We start from the raw sequence: 22755 nt of genomic DNA on the forward strand, positions 1-22755 counted from the left end.
GTCTTTACTTAGCCAATTATTGCTTTACTTAAGAAACAAGAGACAGGGAATAAGACAATAATAAAATAAGATTTTGCAATAAATCAGACAGTATTTATTGAAATAAAATAAAATTGAAAAGAACTGTGATCTCTTGCAGATTTGCAAAAATAAAAGATCCTGTTTACCAAAAAATAAAAAGTTTACAAAAAAATACCTTATATGGGCCATTCCACGAACATACGCCTGTTTTGGATTACTTCGACAACGAATATTTTACTGTGCAACATAAGAAGTACGAAAGTAAATGGCGCTAATAATTATTCCAATAAACAACAATGTAATTTGCAATTTACTTTCGTTCTTCTTATTTTGCACAGTAAAATATTCGTTGTCGAAGTAATCCAAAACAGGCGTATGTTCGTGGAATAGGGTATAGATAGTCCTGCATCTTCTCATGGTTGATTTTCAAAGTCCAAGGCACAGTTACACTTCAGTATAGTCACATTACAAAAAAAATATATATGGAGAGTACATCTGCTATCCATAGTTTTTTTTTATGAAACTTTCAGCAATTATTTTCATTAAAACAAATTGGCACTGCTCGAACAAAATATTGAAGCAACTTATTATTTCTTCAGTATATTAAACTGGATCAAAAAAGACATAAACTGCTTTAGGCTTTTACGGTCATGTTAGAAACTGCTAACAAAAAATCCTCTAAATCACTTCTGACTGCGTGCGAAGAGATTAGGTATACCGACTGGTATGAAATATCGAGTTTGCCTAAAAGCGGCCAAAACGCGGTGGTCCACGACTTGATTAGTCTACTATTCACACCGTTGAAGAACACTTAACTCCACTACTAACACAAAGACTTCTGCCATAAAATTAAACAAGAACTTCACCATATTTAAACTCAATGGGAACCGCCTTTAGCAACCCTCTGAGGCTCTAAGAACTACAACAGAACTTTCGATTCCAAAACTTGAATTCCTGACGGCTCAAAACTGATTTAGATCCTTAATTAGAATCTCGACCAATAGGAAATGAAAAATACATTTTGGGTTAAACCCCCTTACGTACACCAAAAACATTCCATCTAATCATGAAAGTAATAAACAAAACGGATTATAGCAAATTATACAAAATCTGTTTTCCATCAATAATTCCGAATCAACGCTTTCACAGCTGTGGTCTGTGGACGTTTACTAAGGCTGTATTATTGCTTTATATAAACATTTCCAGCCTTAAACGCCGTCTACACTCTCGCCGAAGTCAATCGAAGTTCAACAAGTACGAGAGTGTAGACGGCCACTTCTTGCAACCTTACCTCGCTTCGTTCTACTTCCGTTCTCTGTCGGTCTGGCGCATCCGAGTCAAAGGGATATTTCTCGGTATCGCACCGCTTGAATGTGTTCCTCGCAAAATAAAACGAGTGTGTAGAGAGGTACTTCGGACTTCGGTCAACTTTGGCGAAGTAACTTCGCCGAGAGTGTGGAGCTCGCATTAAAATAACATACTTTGGTCGCCAAAAACCCCTTACGGATTCCTTATCGAACAATTTATGGCCAAGATCCCTTTGTCGGTCCAAATTAATATAAACATTTTTGCCGACAATCGTTCTAATATTGTGAGAAACGAAAAACTGAATAAACTTTCAAAAAAACATCGCGCAACTAACGAATTACGCAATACACATTACAATATCTGAAGCTGATTTAGAATACAGGGTTGATCGGAAATACTAATGATTTTCGTACCGTTACAAGACACGAGTCATGACTTACACAGATATGAGTCAAAACCAAATGCTTTTTTTTTTTAGTAAGATACTCGAAAAATGAATTAACAAACGCTGCTGGTGCAATTTATCTCATACGAAGATATAATAGGCATTTCTGGTGCAAATATCCTTATTACGTTTATAATTTGGCTGTTTGATATAAATTTTACCTAAAGTATTATTTGAGATTTATATATTACCAAGTACCTGCAATCTTTTATTTGGTCTTTAGATTTCATTTTAATCATTATTGCTACTCCTTTCTTTGCTTTCTCTTGTTTTGAAACCCCACTATATATTAGTAAATATTCTCCCATCGTCGTATGTCCTTAACTTTTTCTCTTTGTTTCCTGATGAGCGCAGAGGTCTACCTCTTGGTAAATGCCAGGAGGGGTAGTAACTGCCTAGATGTAAGAAGCCTAAGAGAGGGGATGGAGACACGGATCATTTTCTGGTAAAAGCGGAGATAAGAACAACAATAGCGTCCCAAAAAATCCACGAGAATACGACAACAACATTATGGAATACCGAAGTTCTGCGGGATAGTAAGCCAGAACAGACATTTCAAAAGGCTATACAAATAGCTCTAACACAGACAGAGGATTATAACAACATAGACTCAGCTTGGAAAAATATAAAATTAGCTTTGACCAGCGTATCTGATAAAATACTACACTCAAAAAAATTTAGTTCGTAATATTGATTAACAGTGATTATTGAATAGTATTTCGTTGTAACAACAATTTAATTTTTTGTTTCAACGAACTTTTAGACATTGACGAATGTATTTGGTTATTGTCACAATGATTGAACAATAATTGTGAAAATAACTAGAGTACCTACATTAATAAATAACACTCAATTTATTCAGCCAATAACTTAGTTTCGTATATTTAATAAAAAATGTTAATTCTGGCAGCAACTCACTTTTTCGATTTCGTAGATGACAAGCAATTACCTTGGTTTATCGTGACAACGTACAGATTTCATTAAAACAATGTACAAATGTTGTTAATATAGAGTAATATATGATTACTGTATAGATGTAAACTGATTGTTGTGACCACGAATGCATTAATCAATCTACTACTGCGTTTAATAACCACAATCAATGCGTACATGGTGACAATAAACGTAGTTGTTGAGACAATAAATGTTTTGCTTGACCATTTGAAATGTAACGGCTTTTCCTTATCGTGATACCCCTAACTTCTCTGTGTTACCATTGTTTAAGAATTCTTTGTTAAGCAATGCTGTTACCTATGCCGAAGTGCCGAATAATAATTTCATTTCGTTTCCAAGTGTAGTTCGTAGTAGAAGGAAGTTTTCGTGTGTCTATTACCGTGAAATTTCGGTCTAATTCTTTTTAAAATTTTTTCGAATCCTGAGAAAACTAATTACCTAGTATTTTTGAAAACTTAAACTCAGAATAAAATATTACAGTATTATCGAGGGTCTGAAGTCCCTGAGATTTTCTATAATGATTATTTTAATAAGTCACAGGGTGAAAAAGAGAAAATTTAGTATGATTTTTAATTTCAAATATACCATTCAAAAGAAATATACCATTTTTGTTTATTCTAAGGGACTTTCAGCCCTAGGTAATAATGTAATCTTTTATTCTGAGTTTAAATTTTTCAAAAATACTTATTGGTTTTCTCAGAATTCCAAAAAAATGAATGCGTTTAAAAAGAATTCGATCGCAATTTTGCACCTGCGCTCTCAAAAAGGATTAAAGTGTTATACATTTTTGGAATCACTATTTCAAACGCTTTTAAATGAGCTGTCACATGATGTACTTTCCCATTAAAAAAAAATTAAAGTTATGCCTGTCGCCTGAAGAGGGATCGTGTAAAGTTCGAAACATTGATGTTATAATATACTTTGATTATTTTAAAAATCGACCTGTCCGAGCGTTTTGCTTATGTGCTAAAAATAAATAAGTTAATAAGGGGTGGGGGGTGGGGGAGTGTAACACTTATTCCAGCGCACTGTATAAGTGAAATCATGATATGATTTCTCATGTTATGAGAAATCACACAGTGTAAAGTCCATCAGGTTTAGGACAAAAAAGGGGCATTTAATTTAAAAAATTATTATTAATCAATTTCATACATTGGGCTAATGCATTCAGTAATTGAAAATATAAAATACGTTCATAGTAGGAATGAACGAAACTGATCGTAAGAATGAATAGAATTGCTTGTAGGAATAATCGTATTTATTGTGGGAATGAACGGAATTAATTGTAAGAATAAAAGGATATAATTGTAGAAATAAACGAAATACGTTAGGAGAAATAACACTGTTATTGACACAAGGAATAGTCTTCGTCGGTCAATTAACGACGTTGTTGTTTCAATGAATAGTGTTCGTTGACTCAATGAACAGAGTTCGTAATATCAATAAAGTGATATTATTTCAATAAACGTAATATATTGGCTCAACTAGCGAAAATAATGAATTGATGAACATCGCTTTGTTGTTCCAATAAAACCAAGAATTGGACAAATTTTAGGTATTGCGTTTGTTGTCTGAATTAACATTTTTATTGATCTTACGTACACCTGGTTCCAAAAAAAACTGATACGACTCTTGAAGCGTATTTTGTAGAAAATTGAGCAGTGTATTTTGAAGGATAAATACTTAATATTTACATACTGTCAATGTCACTGCCAAATCTTAAAATTTGTCAGATAGCTTATTCTGTTCCACGGTTATTAGACTTTATTATTAATCTTTATTATTAATACTTTCTCCGCAACTGAGAGTATCTTATCAACTGGGTTTTTTTTTAAACAATAGATGATAAAATAAAAATATTGACAGTTCAAAAATGTGAACATTATTGCATTGTGTGTGGCCTAAGTTTGGGCTGAAAACTGAAATGTATTACATTTTTACAAAATTTTGGAATATGTTTAATTACGTAGACCAATTTTAACAGTTGTTTTCAATACAGATTTCAATCCTCTACAAATAGTTTCTAATGTCTTTTGATGTCAAATAATTAGGGAAGCTGGAATTTAACAGTTTAGAATTTTACATTGAGTTAATGCAAAATTGTGACGCATGTCAAAATTCTCAATGTATTTTAATTGTATTCATTTTCTTCGAATCCTGAGAAAACTAATAAATATTTTTGAAAAATTTAAACTCAGAATGAAAGACTACATTATTACCGAGGGCTGAAAGTCCCTGAAAACTTCTATAATATTTATTTTAATAAGTTACAGGGCTGAATTGAATATTAATTTGTTTTGTTGTATAATCCACGTTTACAATAATTATGTGATCTATTTGATGTAAAAACTATCAGTTAGATAGTTAATATAAAAGTTTAGATATATTTAAAATAATATAAACATTTAGACCTTAATAATTAGTACAATTTATGAATTAACATAATATGTAATCAGTTGTTTGTTGTTTGTTTATTTTATTATTTGTATGTCATAATAAATATAATGTCAGATCAATCAAATACACTGCTCAACATGATCAAATCTTACCAAGAGTCGTATCAGTTTTTTTAGGAACCGGCTGTACCTTTTTCGTTGAGTGTAGGACACAAAAAGAGAACAACAAAAAAATGGTTCGATGATGATTGCCTGAAATCCATAAGAGAAAGAAATATGACTACAAAGAACATGCTACAAAATCCATCGCACAACAACAGTGAAATGTATAAACAGATAAGAACAGAAACAAGGAAACTAATGAAAAGGAAGAAGGAGGAAGTATCTGGAACAAATAATCAGAGACATATAAGAAAAAAGGAAGAACAAACAAACAAGACAGTTCTTCAAAGCAATTTCAGAGATCAAGAACAGGAAATTTCCTTCAAAACCAGGCCGGATACCATGCAAGAACAGGAAACATCCTTCAAAACGACAGTGGGTAGCTTATTACTCAAAACAAGGATATCCTAAAAACCTGGAAGGAATACTTCTATCGTCTGTTAAACGACCAATTTAGCAGAAATATATCAAACATAGAAGTACAGTAGGAAAAATGAAAAAATACCCATGAACGATCACATCAATCACATATTATTCAGATTATTAATAATCTATCTCTCTCGTTTGTTATTTATGAAAAAAAAAACAGTAAATACAAAATATGTGATTGATGTGATCGTTCATGGGTATTCTTTCATTTTTCCGACTGTACTTACTGTTACAATAGAAGATCAATACCCGACACACGAAGAAGCAACCCAGGCAGTTAAAAAACTGAAAAGTAATAAGACACCCAGTAGTAATGGTATACCCGCAGAGTACTTAAAGCACGGAGGAGAAGCGTTGTACCGTTCTATATACAAGCCAATTCAAGACATTTGGAGAGAAGAAACAGTGCCAGATGAATGGAAAGGAGGGAATGTTGCACATATCCACAAAAAAGGAAACAGAAAGCAATGTATTAGCTACCGGGGAATAACGCTCCTAAATACCACCTAAAAACTCCTTGAAAACAACCTGCTAGACAGAACCAAAACATACACAGAAGAAATCGTTGGAGATTACCAATGTGGATTTATATTGGGCCGCTCTACTATTGACTAGATATTCACAATAACATAGATAATGGAAAAATGCTGGGCATTTGATCGTGTTTGATCGTGAGCTTCATCTTCATCACATGTTCCTAGATTTTAAAAAGGCATTTGATAGAGTATATGCAGAGTTAGACGGTGGAATGCAGGAACATGCTTTTACAAACAAACTAGTCAATTTTATACGGATGTGTATGGAACGGTCACGATGTAAGGTGACAGTTGAACAGTAATACTTGGAGACATTTGAAACAAACAATGGACTAAAACAGGAAGATATATTTTCACCACAACTCTTCAACTTAGCTCCGGAACACCTAATCAGAAGTGCAAGAATCGAAAAGCCGACTACAGTATTTCATCGAGAAGGACCACACTTACTATTGGCATTTGCAGACGATATGAATATAATAGGAAACGCCAGATTAAGGACGGAGGTGACTTTCGTCAGGTTGGAGAAGGAAGCAGAGAAGATGGGGCTCCCAATCAATGAAAGTAAAAATATAAAGTATAAATATACAGGGTGAGACATTAGTGTGACAAAGTCCAATTACTCATTTGTCGTAAGAGATACGAAAAAAAGTTATTTAGGTAAAAATTGGGGCACACATAGTACCATAATTTAAAAATATTTTCAAATATACAGGAGCGTGCGTATTGACAGGGTGACACAGACTTGTGTTTTCTTAAATAGAACACCCTGTATATTTTTACATTTTTGCATTCTCCTCAATGTTTCCTTTCTTAAAATATATGGTTTTGTAATATTATACGAGATAGTTTAAAAGTTAATTACGTTTTTTTGTTAATTTCGTAGCAACATCTACTCCCTGTAGAATTATAATGATTTGACATCAAATGGACGAGAGCACAATGGACAAAAATGAGGGCGGCCTATGTCCAGCAGTGGACGCAAAGGGCTGGAGGAGGAGGATGATGATGATGATGATGATGATGATGACATCAAATTTTCTATTTATATTCAAACGATTTTTAATAGTCTACTACTGTTAATCATTAACAGTATAGCGAAATGTTTAATTTTAGTATACAGGGTGGGTCGAAACTCGGAATGAGTATTTTCTGAGTTTTCTTAAATGGAATAACCTGTATTTTAGTATTGTAATGAAGCGATATTTTATGGTACTTTTTTATTTCTTAAGCATTCCCTATAGGTACCTAATTGCTTTAATTTGTAAGTTATTCGTGATTATTTAAGCCAAACATTAATTGCAACAAAAATTACGTGAAATTTTATTAGGTGGCCGTGAAAATATCCAATCAAAAATAATTTTTCGAAAAAAAATAATAATAATTGGTAAAAATACATAATACATTATTCGTGATTCATTAAACCAAACATTAATTAAAACAAAAATTACGTGAAATTTTATTAGGTGGCCGTGAAAATATCCAATCAAAAATAATTTTTCGACAAAAAAATACATAATAAAACTCCTGGTCCTTAATTTATTAATATTGGATGAGATATCCATATACATTCGTAGTTAAGGTTGTTGGTGCTTAAAATATTAATCAAACATACAAAATTCTCCCTAGTTGGCTACGACACAAAATTTGCTTAACCATTCGACATTATACTATTTATAAAATTCTAGTTGATTTGTTACCATTACTAATATTAATTTTTCTAATGAGGAACTGATTAAAATGTCTTTGTGCTAGGAGAGTATAACAAAATGAGCTACTTGCAATAAAAATTTATCATCAGCAATTCCCTGATAGACGACAACCAAAAGAGAAACTTTTGAAAGTATACTAAAATGGTTTCAACAGACTAGATACTTAGAATGTAAGAACGGTTGTACTAATATGCAGATCCTCAGGGACACTAAGGATTACATTTAATTCCTGTTTTCTTCACTTACAATGATTTTTGTTCATTGTGAACAGATTTATCATAATCTAAGTGTCCAGTCCGTTGAAACCGTTCTAGTATATTCTTAAACGTTTCTCTTCTTAGTTGTCGTCTATCAGGGAATTTTTGATGAAAAATTCTTATTGCTAGTAGCACATTTTTGTTATACTCGCATTAGCACAAAAATCTGATTAATCAGTTCCTCATTAGAAAAATTCAGATTAGTAATAGTAACAAAGCAACTGGAACTATAAAAATAGTATAATGTCAAATTTTTAAGGAAATATAGTGTCATAGCCGACTAGGTAGAATATTGTATGTTTTAATTAATATTTTGCGCACCAATAATCTTAATTACGAATTTATTTGAATATCTCATCCAATATTAATTAATTAAGGGTCAGGCTAGATTATGATATTTTTTTTTTGAAAAATTATTTTTGATTGAATATTTGCACGGCCACCTAATAAAATTTCACGTAATTTTTCTTGCAATTAATGTTTGGCTTAAAGAATCACGAATAACTTACAAATTAAAGCACTTAGGTATAGAGAATGCTTAAGAAATAAAAAAGTACCATAAAATATCATTTCATTACAGTACTAAAATATAGGGTGTTCCATTTAAGAAAACTAAGAAAATACTCATTCCGAATTTCGACCAACCCTGTATGCGAAAATTATCATTTCGCTATACTGTTAATGTTTAACAATAATAGACTATATAAAAAATCGTTTGAACATAAAATAAAAATTTGATGTCAAATCACTACAATTCTACAGGGTGTAAATGTTGCTATATACGAAAAAAAAACGTAATTATCTTTTAAACTACCTCGTATAATATTACAAAACCATATATTTTCAGAATGAAAACATTGAGGAGAATCCAAAAACGTAAAAATATATAGGGTGTTCCATTAAAAAAAACACAAGTTTGTGTCACCCTGCCAATACGCACGCCCCTGTATATTTGAAAATATTTTTAAATTATGATTTTGGACTTTGTCATACTAATGCCTCACCCTGTATGTATATGAACCGCAATAACCAAAACAGAGACAGGATCAGTCAGAATATCACCATCGGTGAGAGCGTTAGAGAATTTAAGTATCAACAACAAGACAATAGCGGATCACAAGAAATAAACAATAGTATACAGCATCAGATGTCTTTATGACCTTCATAACCTTATAAAATCGAAACAACTAACAAACGTATAAAGATACAACTATATAAAACAATCATACGACCCGTAGTGATGTATGGCAGCGAAAGGTGGACGATAGGTCGACAAAGGCAAACGACGAGAGATTACGTGTTTGAGAAAGAAAAATCCTAAGAAAGATCTTTGGGCCTGTGCTTGATGAAGCATCAGGACAATATAGGATAAGAACTAACAAAGAGCTCGAAGAACTATACCCAGGCGCCAACATCATAAAAGAAATAAAGTCCAGAAGATTCTAATGGGCAGGACACATAAGAAGTTATTCTGACGAAAAAACAGTAAGGCTGGTATGGGAAGAAGTCGCAACTGGAAGAAGACTGGAAGAAGACTCCCTCGACTCCGGTGGCGAGATAATATAGCAGGAGACCTGAAATCTATGTGCGTGGAGAATTGGGCGAAGATTGCTCAAGAAGGAAAAGGATCTTGTCGAGTCAGCTTAAACCCACGAAGGGTTTTAAATTTCAAAATGTTTGTTAATCGAGACCTTCCTCTGAAGCTGAGGATAACAGCCTTAAGATGCTACGTGTTTTCGACTTTGTTGTATGGAATGGAAAGCTGGACACTAAAAGTTGACCATATAAAGAAGTTGGAAGCATTTGAGATGTGGTGCTACAGAAGGATTTTGAAAATACCATGGATCCAACGAGTTACAAACGCAGAAGTGTTAAGAAGGCTACAAAAGGATTGCGAGGTGATAAAGAACATCAAAACAAGAAAGCTGGAATATTTGGGCCACATTAGAGCTGCTAAATATGAAATACTGAGGCTCATAATGCAGGGTAAAATGAAGGGTATTAGATCCATAGGTAGAAGAAGAATTTCCTGGCTGAGAAACTTAAGAGAGTGGTAGGAGAGTGATAGGAGAAGAAACTACAATAAGAAGAAATTCCAAGTAGCCACTCTCATTATATTTTTAGTTTTTTCGTTCGTCATCCTTTTTTTCGCCTTTGTTGTTACCATGTTTTACATAGAGATATACCTACTTATTTACCGGTGAAAGACATGGACTACATAATTGACACATTATTAAATTGTTAATAACGGTTGAAGAGTACTATTTGTAATTCAACCAATCACTAATCCAAATTATAAATAATACATCGTAACTGAAATTAATACATCTGCAACATCGAATCTGCAATCTGTGTTTTCAAAGTGGGGCACTTCATAAAATTGGCTCTGGCCATATGTCGCCCTGGGCTAGGCTAATAGACCTTTTAGATTTTTTCGATGTATAAACATGGGCATGGGCATTATACGGCGGAGGATTCCCCTTTCAGAAATGATGCCCTGCAGAAATAAGGGATGCTTAGTTTTAGCATAGACCGAAAATGGTTTAGACTGTTTGGCGACTTTTATAGAAGCACACGTGATTTTTTCGTTGAGAAGAGTTTGTTAATCTATAAAAAGGGATGCAAGTGGTAATAGTAGTAATTTTTCAAAATAATAATACCAAGAACGAATACACCAATATATCATACGTATGTGTATAAATACATTCCACAGCTTACCAACTTTTAGAGCATTTAGTAGGTATAGTTCATTTCACGAATTTTGTCCGATGAGTGAAATCATGCACGAGGAACATTAAAGCAAGAATCATATTATCATGCCCGCACCGTTCCGGCACGTAGCGTAGTCTCCGAAAAACCTGATTTTACAAAGAGTTGTCTGATACTATACGCTCCGGACAGTATGAATTGTTCATACATATTTAAAACCATTAAAATCAATATTTTCGGAAACGAAACGCTACGTGCTGGAACGGTGCGGGCATGATAATATGATTCTTGCTTTAGAGTTAAAATTTGTTTAGCAGAAAATGGTAGACTTCAATTAGTGCGGTCGTAAATATTATTAAATTTATCCGACTTGGCTCATTGTTAAGACCGGTCCGGAGCGATAGTCCAGAGCGATAAGCGAACGAGGTAGACAGAGTTGGTCTATTGACAATTAACACTGACTAGACGGTACTCCTATAATAAAGCAAAGGATCCACAAAATTTTAACCTGAAATATGTAAATGAAACATATTTAAATTTTACCTGAAACCGGGCCTTTTATACTATTATCAGTTAACCCAGGATGTTTTAATTGAAGTCAACCATTTACTGCTAAACAAACTTTACATCTCTGTCAGATACAGGAAAGTTAGAATTTAGGCAACAGCATCTAGTTTCACCGGTAAATAGAAAATATTCAATACGGAAGTCTTTACTTATTTCACCTTCCTAGTAGCACGGCTCGTTTTTAAAGGATTTCAGTTTTAATTAAATAGCGCTGTTATATGTTTAGGGAATGACCCTGGTTTAAAATTATTAGACCAGTGCATTTAGAACACTTAATTTACTCTACTTTATACCTTATCGTGTCCGGACATGTCTTAGAATTTCATGTCTTAGTCATAGAATTTCGGCCCAGTACCGGGCTACGTCAGTACCATCTTTGTTGGCGAGCCCCAAATCTTTGAGAGTACACCGATGAGGACAGTTTCTGTATATAAGAAGATGTTCCATATTCTGTACCTACTTCTCCACAGTCACAGTTCATATAATCTTGCTCTATTTTCTTCCATTTTATCATATTTGATTTTACTAAAGCTACTCTCATTGTTATCCTATTCATACTTTTCTCCGTTTTAAAGTCTAGAGATTGGCCTTCCTACAAGGAAACTTTTCCTGGACTTTAGTCGCTTTCGTGGCGTTCGAGCTCTGTATAGGACATGCCTCTCGTCTGAGATCCGTTTAATTTTTTCTTTGTGCTCTGCAACACCTCTGCGTGTTGAGGATTCTGCAAAACCCACTACTTTATATAGGTTTGAGTCTCATATAGTCTCATATAAGTATCAAATTGTTTGGTGTGGGCAGATCTGCTCCAAACGGGGCACGCATATTCAGCAGTTGAAAAATACAGTGCCTCTGCCGTTGTTCTTAAGACATCAAGCAGTGGCGTAGCGTAGTGGGGGCGGCCAAATTTAACCAACATTCGCCAACATATCATCGGACAAATAAAAAAGGCTAAGTATTATTCAATTATATTCGACAGCACTCCAGATATTTCTCATAAAGATCAAACAAGTCAGATATTAAGATACGTAGTAATTGAAAATCAGGAAGTAAAAGTAATGGAATCTTTTATAGATTTCATTGAAACCGAAGACAAATCTACTGAAGGAATTTTAAAGATGACTTTGGACAATATTCAATCTGATGAAAGACAAATCTACTGAAGGAATTTCAAAGATTCAAGCTGATGGCCTAGATATAAGCAATTCTAGAGACCAAGCATATGATAATGCTACTGTTGTGGCTGGTAAGTATTCAGGAGTTCAGCAAAGAATTCAAGAAATAAACCCTAAAGCTAAATTCGTACCTTGCTCAAATCATTCGTTAACCCTAGTTTGTTTACACGCTGCCTGCCTCAGCTGAGGTGGATTCAGTAACTTTTTTTTTCGGCACTTTAGAACGTTGCTATTCTTTTTTTTTTCCTCATCAACACATCGTTGGGAAGTTCTGATAGCAGCTACAGGCAAAAGGAAAAGGGTTCAAGACACGCGGTGAAGTGCAAGAGGCGATGCCGTAAATGTGACATGGTATCATTACAAAGACGTGGGCGGCCGTAGCGTAACGGCATAATCGCTGGCCTCATACACCAGTGCACGTGGGTTCGAGCCCTGCCAAAGACAAACAATTTTTCATTTCTAAAAATGAGCCGTCTCACCGTGCCTCGGAGAGCACTTTAAGCCGTCGGTCCCCCTGGGCTAGTGTACATCGACCCTAGTTACTTGAAACATGGTTAAAGATGTAAATGGCGCCGGAACAATCCGAAAGGATCTCTCCGGCAAAAATGCCATAGGATATTATTATTATTATTATTATTATTAAAAAGACATTTTCGTCACTTTGGGAAAACTGACAGAGGCAGGTGAAAGCTTAAACACTAGGACATAATATGCAGGTGCTTTACTAGTTTCGATGCAGTTATTTTCCTTTCTTTGTTTTTTGGGCCTGTGGCAACCGGTGCTACATGAAGTGAATGATGAAAAATATTTACAAACAAGGGGACTTGACATAAGATTGTGCGCTTAGAAAGTAAATGCTTTGCAGATGATATTGACAGAGAAAAGAGAGGAATGGGCAAATGGCGCTGTAGGTTATGCAAAAAATATGTGTGAAGAATTGAAATTTCCATAAAACCTCGGAGGCGCATAACAAGAAAGCATATTTTTGATGACGGAACTAGAGATGCTAACTTGTCTTGTGAAAATGATTTAAGACGAAAGCTGTTGTCTTCGTTAGATAGTTATTGTAGAGCGTTTTCAACAGCTACAGAATTTAACGGATATGCTTGCATATCTAACGCTGGCTATATTATTAGATCCAGACAACACTGAATGTAATCTAGACTACGCATCTGACGAAATTGACGAGCAGGATTTCAAGCTGGAAAGACTTCGACTGCGGACTTTCGTTGCTGCTACTACAGACAATTCAAATAAATTGATTAATGCAGACTCACTTGAATTATTTAAATTTATTGTTAAATCCAAGCTGGAAGATACTCTTTCCAATATTTTAATAATGTTCCGAATATTTTTCACAGTTGCTATAAGGCAGTTGCCAGCTGTGAGAGAAGTTTTTCACAATTGAAGTTGATTAAAAATGATTTAAGATCGACAATCAGTGCTCTAAGACTAACTAATTTGGCTATTTTGTCTATTGAGAAAGACGTGTGTGATGTGATAGACATTGACGGTGCAATAAAAGACTTTTCTCTTAAAAAACGTAGACGTGTAAATGTTTAATTGAAGACGGAAGTTTTGCTTTTAATTCTAACAAATACTCATATTACTTTTCAATAAAAATAAAAATATAGGTAACATTATAGTATATTTCTAGTTCTAATTAAAAATTGATTTTATTTAATCTTGTTGATCGTCAAGGTGTACCTAATCTTAAGTGATAGGTACCTAAGTTATATCAATGAATCTAATTGGTTAAAGTAAAAGAATTTTTGTATTAATAAACGTGATTGTAAAACTTACATAAACTTTTTTATTTAAAAGCTAACCTGTATGTAATGCATAGTATACATTAAATTAAAATACCTAAATAAGAGGGCGGCCAAATTGTCTTCCGCCCGGGCAGCCGACACTCACGCTACGCCACTGACGTCAGGACAATCAGGACATGCACCCCATTTACTTTCCGTTAGCTTTTTCAGTACGCTGTTCCTAATTTTCTACTTTCCCTCTCGTTTTTATGCAATGTTATCTGTAGGTGAGGGACCGGTCCAGAGTTACTCCACTCCAAGATATATAGGTTGGCCTGTGTGTTCTAATGTATTACCATTCCACGCAATTTTGAGTATTCGCTTGGCTTCTTTTGCGCGAAGGCGCAAGGCGCAAGGCGCAGACTTGAGTTTTAGAAGGAGTAGGTTTTAGCGTTGATTGAAATATTAATACGGGTATTAATAATATTAATACCCGTATTAATATTTTAATCAATGGTTTTAGAGAATTCTGCAGGTAGTTCGCCGTCATTGTTTTCAAGAAAGTTTCGAGTTTCTGCTCCACTTCTTCAAAGCTATTTCTTTGAGCACATATCGGTTTATTAACAATCCTCCTTGTTGTGGTATGAGGTGCTTGTCGACTTTTTTTCTATTTTGGCGAGGATGAGCCTCTCGTAGCGTAGGTATAGTTTGAAAAAGTGACACAGACACAACAGCGAAATAGGTCTGTAGCTACTGGGACTTTCTGGGTTCTTTCCTGGACTTAAGAAGACTATTACTTTAGACTTTCTCCATGATTTTGGACTTTCGGAGACTTTAGAGCACTTTTTAAAGAGTTGCAAGATCCAGTTTTTTGCTCCTTGGCCTAGATGCTTTATTTAGAACAAAAAACACTAGAATATAGCATCTATCAACTTGTAACTTTTTGCACTGTGTTCAGGATGACGTCGGAAAAAAAATTAAAATAGAGAAATGGATAGGAATGCATAATTGCATATACAGTACATAAAATGCATACAATTTTTGGCCCCATATCGAATTTATGAAAACATGTCAAGATCAGTATATTAAGGGCCAAATTTTGTTACTCGGGGTTCTTGTGGTCTGCAACCTATGGAGCACCTGGTACCCAAGGTTATCGATAAGGCATGTCAACTTCTGAACTGCAGTTTTGAGGGTTTTCAGCACTAAATTGATGCAAACAGAGTACTCGAGGAATTTGGAGTATAAAGTGACCAGGGTGACGAATAACATCGTCAATTTAAATATGATAAATTTCTTTACTAAAGAAGTCTTCACCTACAGCATAATAGTACTCAGCAACACGGAAAACTCCGGAGTACTCTGTTTGCATTAATTTAGTATTACAAATCATCGAAATTCCAGAAGATGATGTGAATATCAGTCGTCTTGGGCACTAGGTGCTTTGAGGGTCAGTTCTGATGTGATATTCGTATTCAGCAACCTCAAAAGCCCCCGAGTAATCTGTTTGCATCAATATAGTGCCGAAAACCCACCAAACTCCAGATGACCTAAACATAGGTAACGGAATACGACAAGGGACTTATTAAATCCTATTGTGGGGGACTGCTTGAAAACTACCCGTCGTCAACATATACCCCCGCGGTTCGAAAATTAAATAAAAGTCTCTCTATTTTAAAACTTCTATTTTCTAATTCAGTTCTGAATCAAAGCTTAAAAGGTTGCACAGAAAATAATAGCTAAAAACAGTATATCTCTAAATGGATCGAAACAACAAAGAATAATTATTAAAATGTGTTTTTTATTACGCGGCTCGGAATGTTAAACTATCATCGCCGATATATATTGGACTTCTTAATCTAATGTCTTACATCGCCATACTGACTGTTAATTTCCGTCCAAAGCGGATAGCAAAAGTTTTAGTCCATTCAGCAAAACTCTTAATAATCGCATGACATAATTCTCTGAAGTGATTAAATCCTTATCGTCTACAAGTGGAAAGAATTGGTTTAATTATGTTATGAAAAATATTCGTTACTCAATGCTTTTGAATCTACCACCAACAAATTAACGGATTTGAATACAGGGTGGAGCCTCAGACAGCTACAATTATTACAATATTTAAATGGCTCGAACATCTATAATCTTCAAGTCAATCATGGGTAAAATCATTAAAAAAAGTCAACAAAAAAGATAATACAGAATGAAAAAAAAAGAAATTAAAATACTAAAAAATTGATACAAGTAATGGAAATATAATACCTTGAGATTACACTTTCCAGTTAGGAAGACACAGAGAGAGAGAGAGAGAGAGAGAGAGAGAGAGAGAGAGAGAGAGAGAGAGAGAGAGAGAGAGAGAGAGAGAGAGAGAGAGACAGAGAGAGAGAGAGAGAGAGACAGAGAGAGAGAGAGAAGTGGGAATGACTTAATTAATAAAACTATATGACCAATCCGATTTAATAGATAACATTTTGATGAAATTAAGAATTAGTAAAGCCAGTATAAGACCAATAATGACGTATGCATCAGAAATAGACCCGACACCGAGTTCGATAAAGAGTCTTTACTGACGTGGTGCATACAAAATTTTATCGCCAACATAATTTGATTGGAAATCAACTTGGAATTTGAATTCCGATGATTCGCACCTTAAAGTTGACTACGTAAGAGTTTGGGTTGTATAATTACTTAAAAATAATATAAAATTTATAAAATAAATTGAATAAAAATGTGTCGTTTCTTTAACTTCTTTAAAATTAATAAAAAAAAAACTTCTTTAAAATCTCATTATAACATTACACAATTTTTTTAATTTGATTATCTTCATTATTTCATAAAATTAATCATCTTTAATTTTAATAGTCCCTGAATGAAAAACTGGAAAATGAAGTACTGAAAGCTGGACAGCTTGGATAATGCCAAAATATATTTTATCTACAATTTCACTTTCTACAATAATTTGATATTGGTTTTAACACTTACTTGCAATTTACAATTTCAGAAATTTTTAAATTTTAGACGTCATAATAATTTCATGACAGTAATGACAGATAACTTTTGCAAGATGGCCGCTTTCGATTTTTAATCGATAGTTATCAATATTGAATAATTACTAAATCGGTAAAGTTTTAATTTATTTTATGTGAATATATTTACAAAATACTACAGAATTTCACTTTTTGACATAAATTTAATTGATAATAATAAACGCAAATTGTGTACAATATTTTTAATAATTAAAGTAAATAAATTTTAAGTTCAATCAAATTCTAGCCATTCGATTACTGCCATCGGCCACTTACATTCAATCTGGGTTAATTTGATTAATCGCGGCAGGTAAAGAAAAATTCTTCTTTCAGTACAATAAAGTGTTACTTTACTGCCTCAAATGAGGGCAAATGAGTACAATAATGAATGACTTTAGTGACGGTTGGCGATAAAAAATATTTAACTGATACTTTTTGCGTCTACTGAGGAACCTAATTATTGATCGATACAATAAAACAACGAAAAAAGTTAATATTTAAAAGTTGTGGTGAAAGTTCTAAGAAAATGTACAATAAATTCTTCTTAGTAAATGACGTACTTTAAAAAAATATTTAATTGTTTTTTAAACGACCAATCGTGCTGTAATTTAATGAAAGTAATTTAAACTTGTGGAACAATCCACCCACTTCCAATATCTCCAAGCGGTGAAGGAAGAAAAGGAAGAGCCTATATAGCTAGATAGAGAGTGTGGCAGAGTGATTGCTGATGTAGTTACGCCCTCTAGTGAACCCCTAATTAACCGGTAGCCCTCTGTTACTTAACTCTAATCAGTATTTGATTGCTACCTGTTCACGCCTAAGCGCCCCACAAATTAAAATCCTATAAAATTACTTAATTGCTTTTCACTTTCTACATGCAAGATAGGGATATGCCAATTTTCACCTTTTTTAAATGCCTAATAATTGATAGATACCATGCAAAGATATACCTACCACTATTATGGTGAGACTTACGAGAAATCAAATTAAGGCTATAATTAAAAGTTGGGATAAATATAAACCAAAGGAACAGAATCAACTAAATTAACAAATAATAAATGATGGAATGGATTTGTCAAATTTTAAAGTGCGAGTATTAGATAATATAAACGAAACACAAAGTAACAAGAAAAGCTAATTCTTAAAAACTAGTATTATCAATATCAAAATTACCATTAATTATTCTTAAAGAACACCAGAAGAAGAGTCTCTGAGAATAGTAAACACGTTAGCCAGTTATACCTACATATTATTATACTCAAGGTACTCCTGCTATTTGAAGATAATTTCAGGAATTAATAAAAACACAATGGCGAATAATTCGTTACAAATAAGCATTTCAACACTTTAAAAGAAAGAAAGAAGTAGTCGAAAATATTGAAGCAATTACAAATAGGTCTGGATCCCGCGTACTAAAAAAAAGTTGATTAATAGCAAGCTGAAAATTTGTTAATAGCTTAACGGTGTCTAGTCGGACAAACTTTGATGTATGGGAACACTGGAACAGGGGAAGTTTTAATTGTCGAACAGGTTAAAAATTTGGAACGTCAGACTACGAAAACGTCCCATTTATTTTGTCGGACGGAAGACGGAACTTCCAATTGATTTGTTACCCTTTCATTAAACTGTCATGCAAAAATCAGACTGCTATTTATCACCTGTCATATAATTCCTGTCATTTGACATGTTCTACGTGTCGGACTTATTAAAATGCCCAGTAGGTGATAAATACCAGTCTGATTTTTGAATGAGAGTATAATGAAAGGGTAACAAATCAATTGGAAGTTCTGTCCGTCAAAATACATGGGACATTTTCGTAGTCTGACGTTTCAAATTTTTAACCTGTTCCACAATTAAAACTTCCCCTGTTCCAGTGTTCCCATTAATCGAAGTTTGTCTGACGAGACATCTATTAACAAATTTTCAGCTTGCTATTAATCAACTTTTTTTGGTACGCGGGATCCAGGCCTAAAATACTTAATACATTTAGACTAAGCACTATTAGTATCACACTATCTATGTACATAGAACAGGGGTGGCCAAACTCTTTGATACTCCGAGCCATTTTTTTAAAATCAGAAATTTTTCTCACCGCTGCTACTAAATACGTAATAAAAAAGTATGCAAAAAAGGTATTACAAAATCTTTTTATATATTTAATATTTATTGTAGGATTGACGATGTGGAAGACGACCTTGAGATTCTAAAGGTCAGAAGGTAGATCTAAGTTGCTAGAAATCGATGGAAGTGAGTCTTTCTTCTCTGCGAGAGTGCTAAAAGGCCAAGATGATTATTTATCGAAAATATATACATAAAAGTGTAAAATATGTGTATTAAATTTAAATATTTATTTACATTTACTTTACTTCTTTTGATAATTCTTTAAAATTTGATGAATAATTAAAGAACCTGCCTTCATCCTGCCGGCTCAGATGGTAGGTTTTTTAACCTTACCATCATCAAAATGTGTTTGTGAAAGTCCCATGCGCTGTCCTGGATGTTTTTTGGTTTTTTACAATTATTTCCTAGTTACATCGGAGAGATTGAAAATTATGGTAGAAATGAATTTTTTCAAAAATAGGCCATTTCTGCTCTCAAAAAACAGAATGTTTATTTGATAATACATTGTTGTTCGCTAAATTCACTGTTCAAGTTGTCACCCACCTGCCTCTTGGCAATTTGAAAATTTAATTTAAGCGAAAAGCCATTTATCAAAAAAAAAATATTTTTTTTTGTTTTTTGACAGCATTAAAATGTAACTTGAATTAAATAAATTACATACGTTCTTCTTTTTGTGTCAAATAATTTAATTCAACAATTTTTTTGGACACCCTGTAAAAATAATTTTTTTAATATTAATATTACTGAATAGGAAATTTAATAACCTTTCAAATGAGCTAGCACACTCTGCACACGACCCCCTATTCTCATTTAAAAAAATCCTATTCGATTACATCTATCACGCCCAGATGGATGAAGTCACTAGTATGATATATATGCCACAAAATTCTAATTTAGAAATAAAAATCGACCTGTCTCGAAATTTTTCTCCAAAGTGCCCTATTCTCGAAAAAATTTATTTATTTCATAATTTTGAATCTCTCTATATACAGGCTGTAACGAAAATGCAGGTCATAAATTATATCACATATTCTGGGACCAAAACTAGTTCGATTGGACCTAACTTACCTTAGTACAAATATGCACACAAAAAAAGTTACAGCCCTTTAAAGTTACCTATAAAATGAAATTCGATTTTTTCCAATACAGTGGAACCCCGATAAGTCGGCCCCCGATAACCCGGAAATCCGGCTAACCCGGACCGATTTTCATCAGATAAACATTTTGATTTTCAATATTTTGTATTTTTCAATTTAATTGTGGCTTATTTCCCATCAAAATAGTTAATTATCAGACAAACCTTTCAACAATAAAAATGTATGTAATATAATATTTGAGAGATAATGTGTATGTGGGTAATTTGAACTATACGATATTAAAAATGACTCATAGCACACGCCGCAGAAACAACAGCCACCTGTCTGTAGTATCTATTCCTTTTTATTTCAAACTGTCAGCATTGTTTAGGAAAGACTATTTAAAAAATTCTTTTAAAAACAATGGTCTTTAGTTTTCACTGTTCTAATAATAACATTACATCGTTGTAACTGTATTGTGTGTCTTGTATTGTTCGCTTCCATTTGCTTACGTTTGTGTTTGGTGTTTTTTTTTAGTAATTTTAATGAGTAGGTACTGTGCATATTTATAAATATATTTCATGTTATTTCAATTCTAACGGAGTTTATCTGTAAGTATACCGTATTTTATTAATTTTTACCATATTCTCCGGCTATCTCGGATTTTCGATAACCCGGATCGGTCGCGGTCCCGATTAATCCGAGTTATCGAGGTTCCACTGTATATTGAAAACTATTTTTTTATTGAAAATTAACATGTGGCATTCTTATGGCAAGGATAGGATATTAAAAAAAATAGTGAAATTTGTGCACCCCATAAAAATTTTATGGAGGGTTTGTTCCCTTAAACCCCCCCTTCAAATTTTTGTGTACGTTCCAATTAAATTATTATTGTGGTACCATTAGTTAAACACAATGATTTCAAAAGTTTTTTGCCTCTCAGTATTTTTTCGATAAGCCATTTTTTATCGAGATGCGGCTTGTTTTTTAATATGTTTACATAAAAATTTTATGTGGATTTTGTTTCTTTAAACCACCCAAATGTTTGTGTACATTTTTGCCTCTTAGTATTTTTCCTTCCTAGTATTCCTTAGTATATTGCCTCAAAATATCTCGATAAAAACTGGCTTTTCGAAAAAGTACTAAGAGACAAAAAAGTTTTAGAAACATTGTGTTTAACCAATATTACTACCATAGTAATTTAATTAGGACGTATACAATAGTTGGGGGGGGGGGGGGATTTAAGGGAACGAAACCCCCATACAAATTTTATGGGGTGAACAAATTTCACTAAAATCTTTTTTTACGATGTTCCTGCCATAAGAATGGCACGTGCCCATTTTCAATAAAAAATCTCTAGTATTTTTTTCGTTATATTGAAAAAAATCGATTTTAATTTTGTAACTTCAAAGGGCTGTAACATTTTTTATGTATGTGCATATTTGTACTAAGGTAAGTTACGTTAAATCGAACTATTTTTGGTCTCAGAATATGTGATTTAATTTATGACCTGTATTTTTGTTACACCCTGTATATTAAAATATTCAACCTCGGACTACGGGTTTTCATAAAAAAAAACGACATAAGGAATTTTTTGCAAATAAAATGGGATCCTTCTCTCTTTTTAGTGGTACTTTAAACCTTTGACCATAGCTCTGAAGATGGCTTTGTAAGCCGAAAGCGCTCATCTATCAGTGCCAGTCCTGAAATGAGGGGGAGGGGGTGGAACAGCTGGAATAAAAGTATCTGGAGTTCCCATTAGCAACGTTAGATATGTGGATAACACTGTCATCTTAGCCGGAAATATTGAAGATCTTCAGAGGCTGGTGACAAAAATAGCAGAGTATGGACAAGAATACGGTCTAACAGTGAACCAGACAAAGAAGATAAAATTTATGTCAATATCGAAAACTCAAAGAAATAACGAGAATCTTTTCATAAACGGAACCAATGTCGAACGAGTCGACCAATAATATGCTATTATTGGAAAAATGATCAACTCCACGAATTATTATCTACTTTCAGTAAAAAGTGCTACGTTTTCTCGACTTTGTTTTATTGAATGAAGCTTAGACCTCAAATGCAGCATCAATGAAAAATTCTAAAAATATTG

This window comes from Diabrotica virgifera, chromosome 6, assembly GCF_917563875.1.
Source record: "Diabrotica virgifera virgifera chromosome 6, PGI_DIABVI_V3a".
Lineage (NCBI taxonomy): Eukaryota > Metazoa > Arthropoda > Insecta > Coleoptera > Chrysomelidae > Diabrotica > Diabrotica virgifera.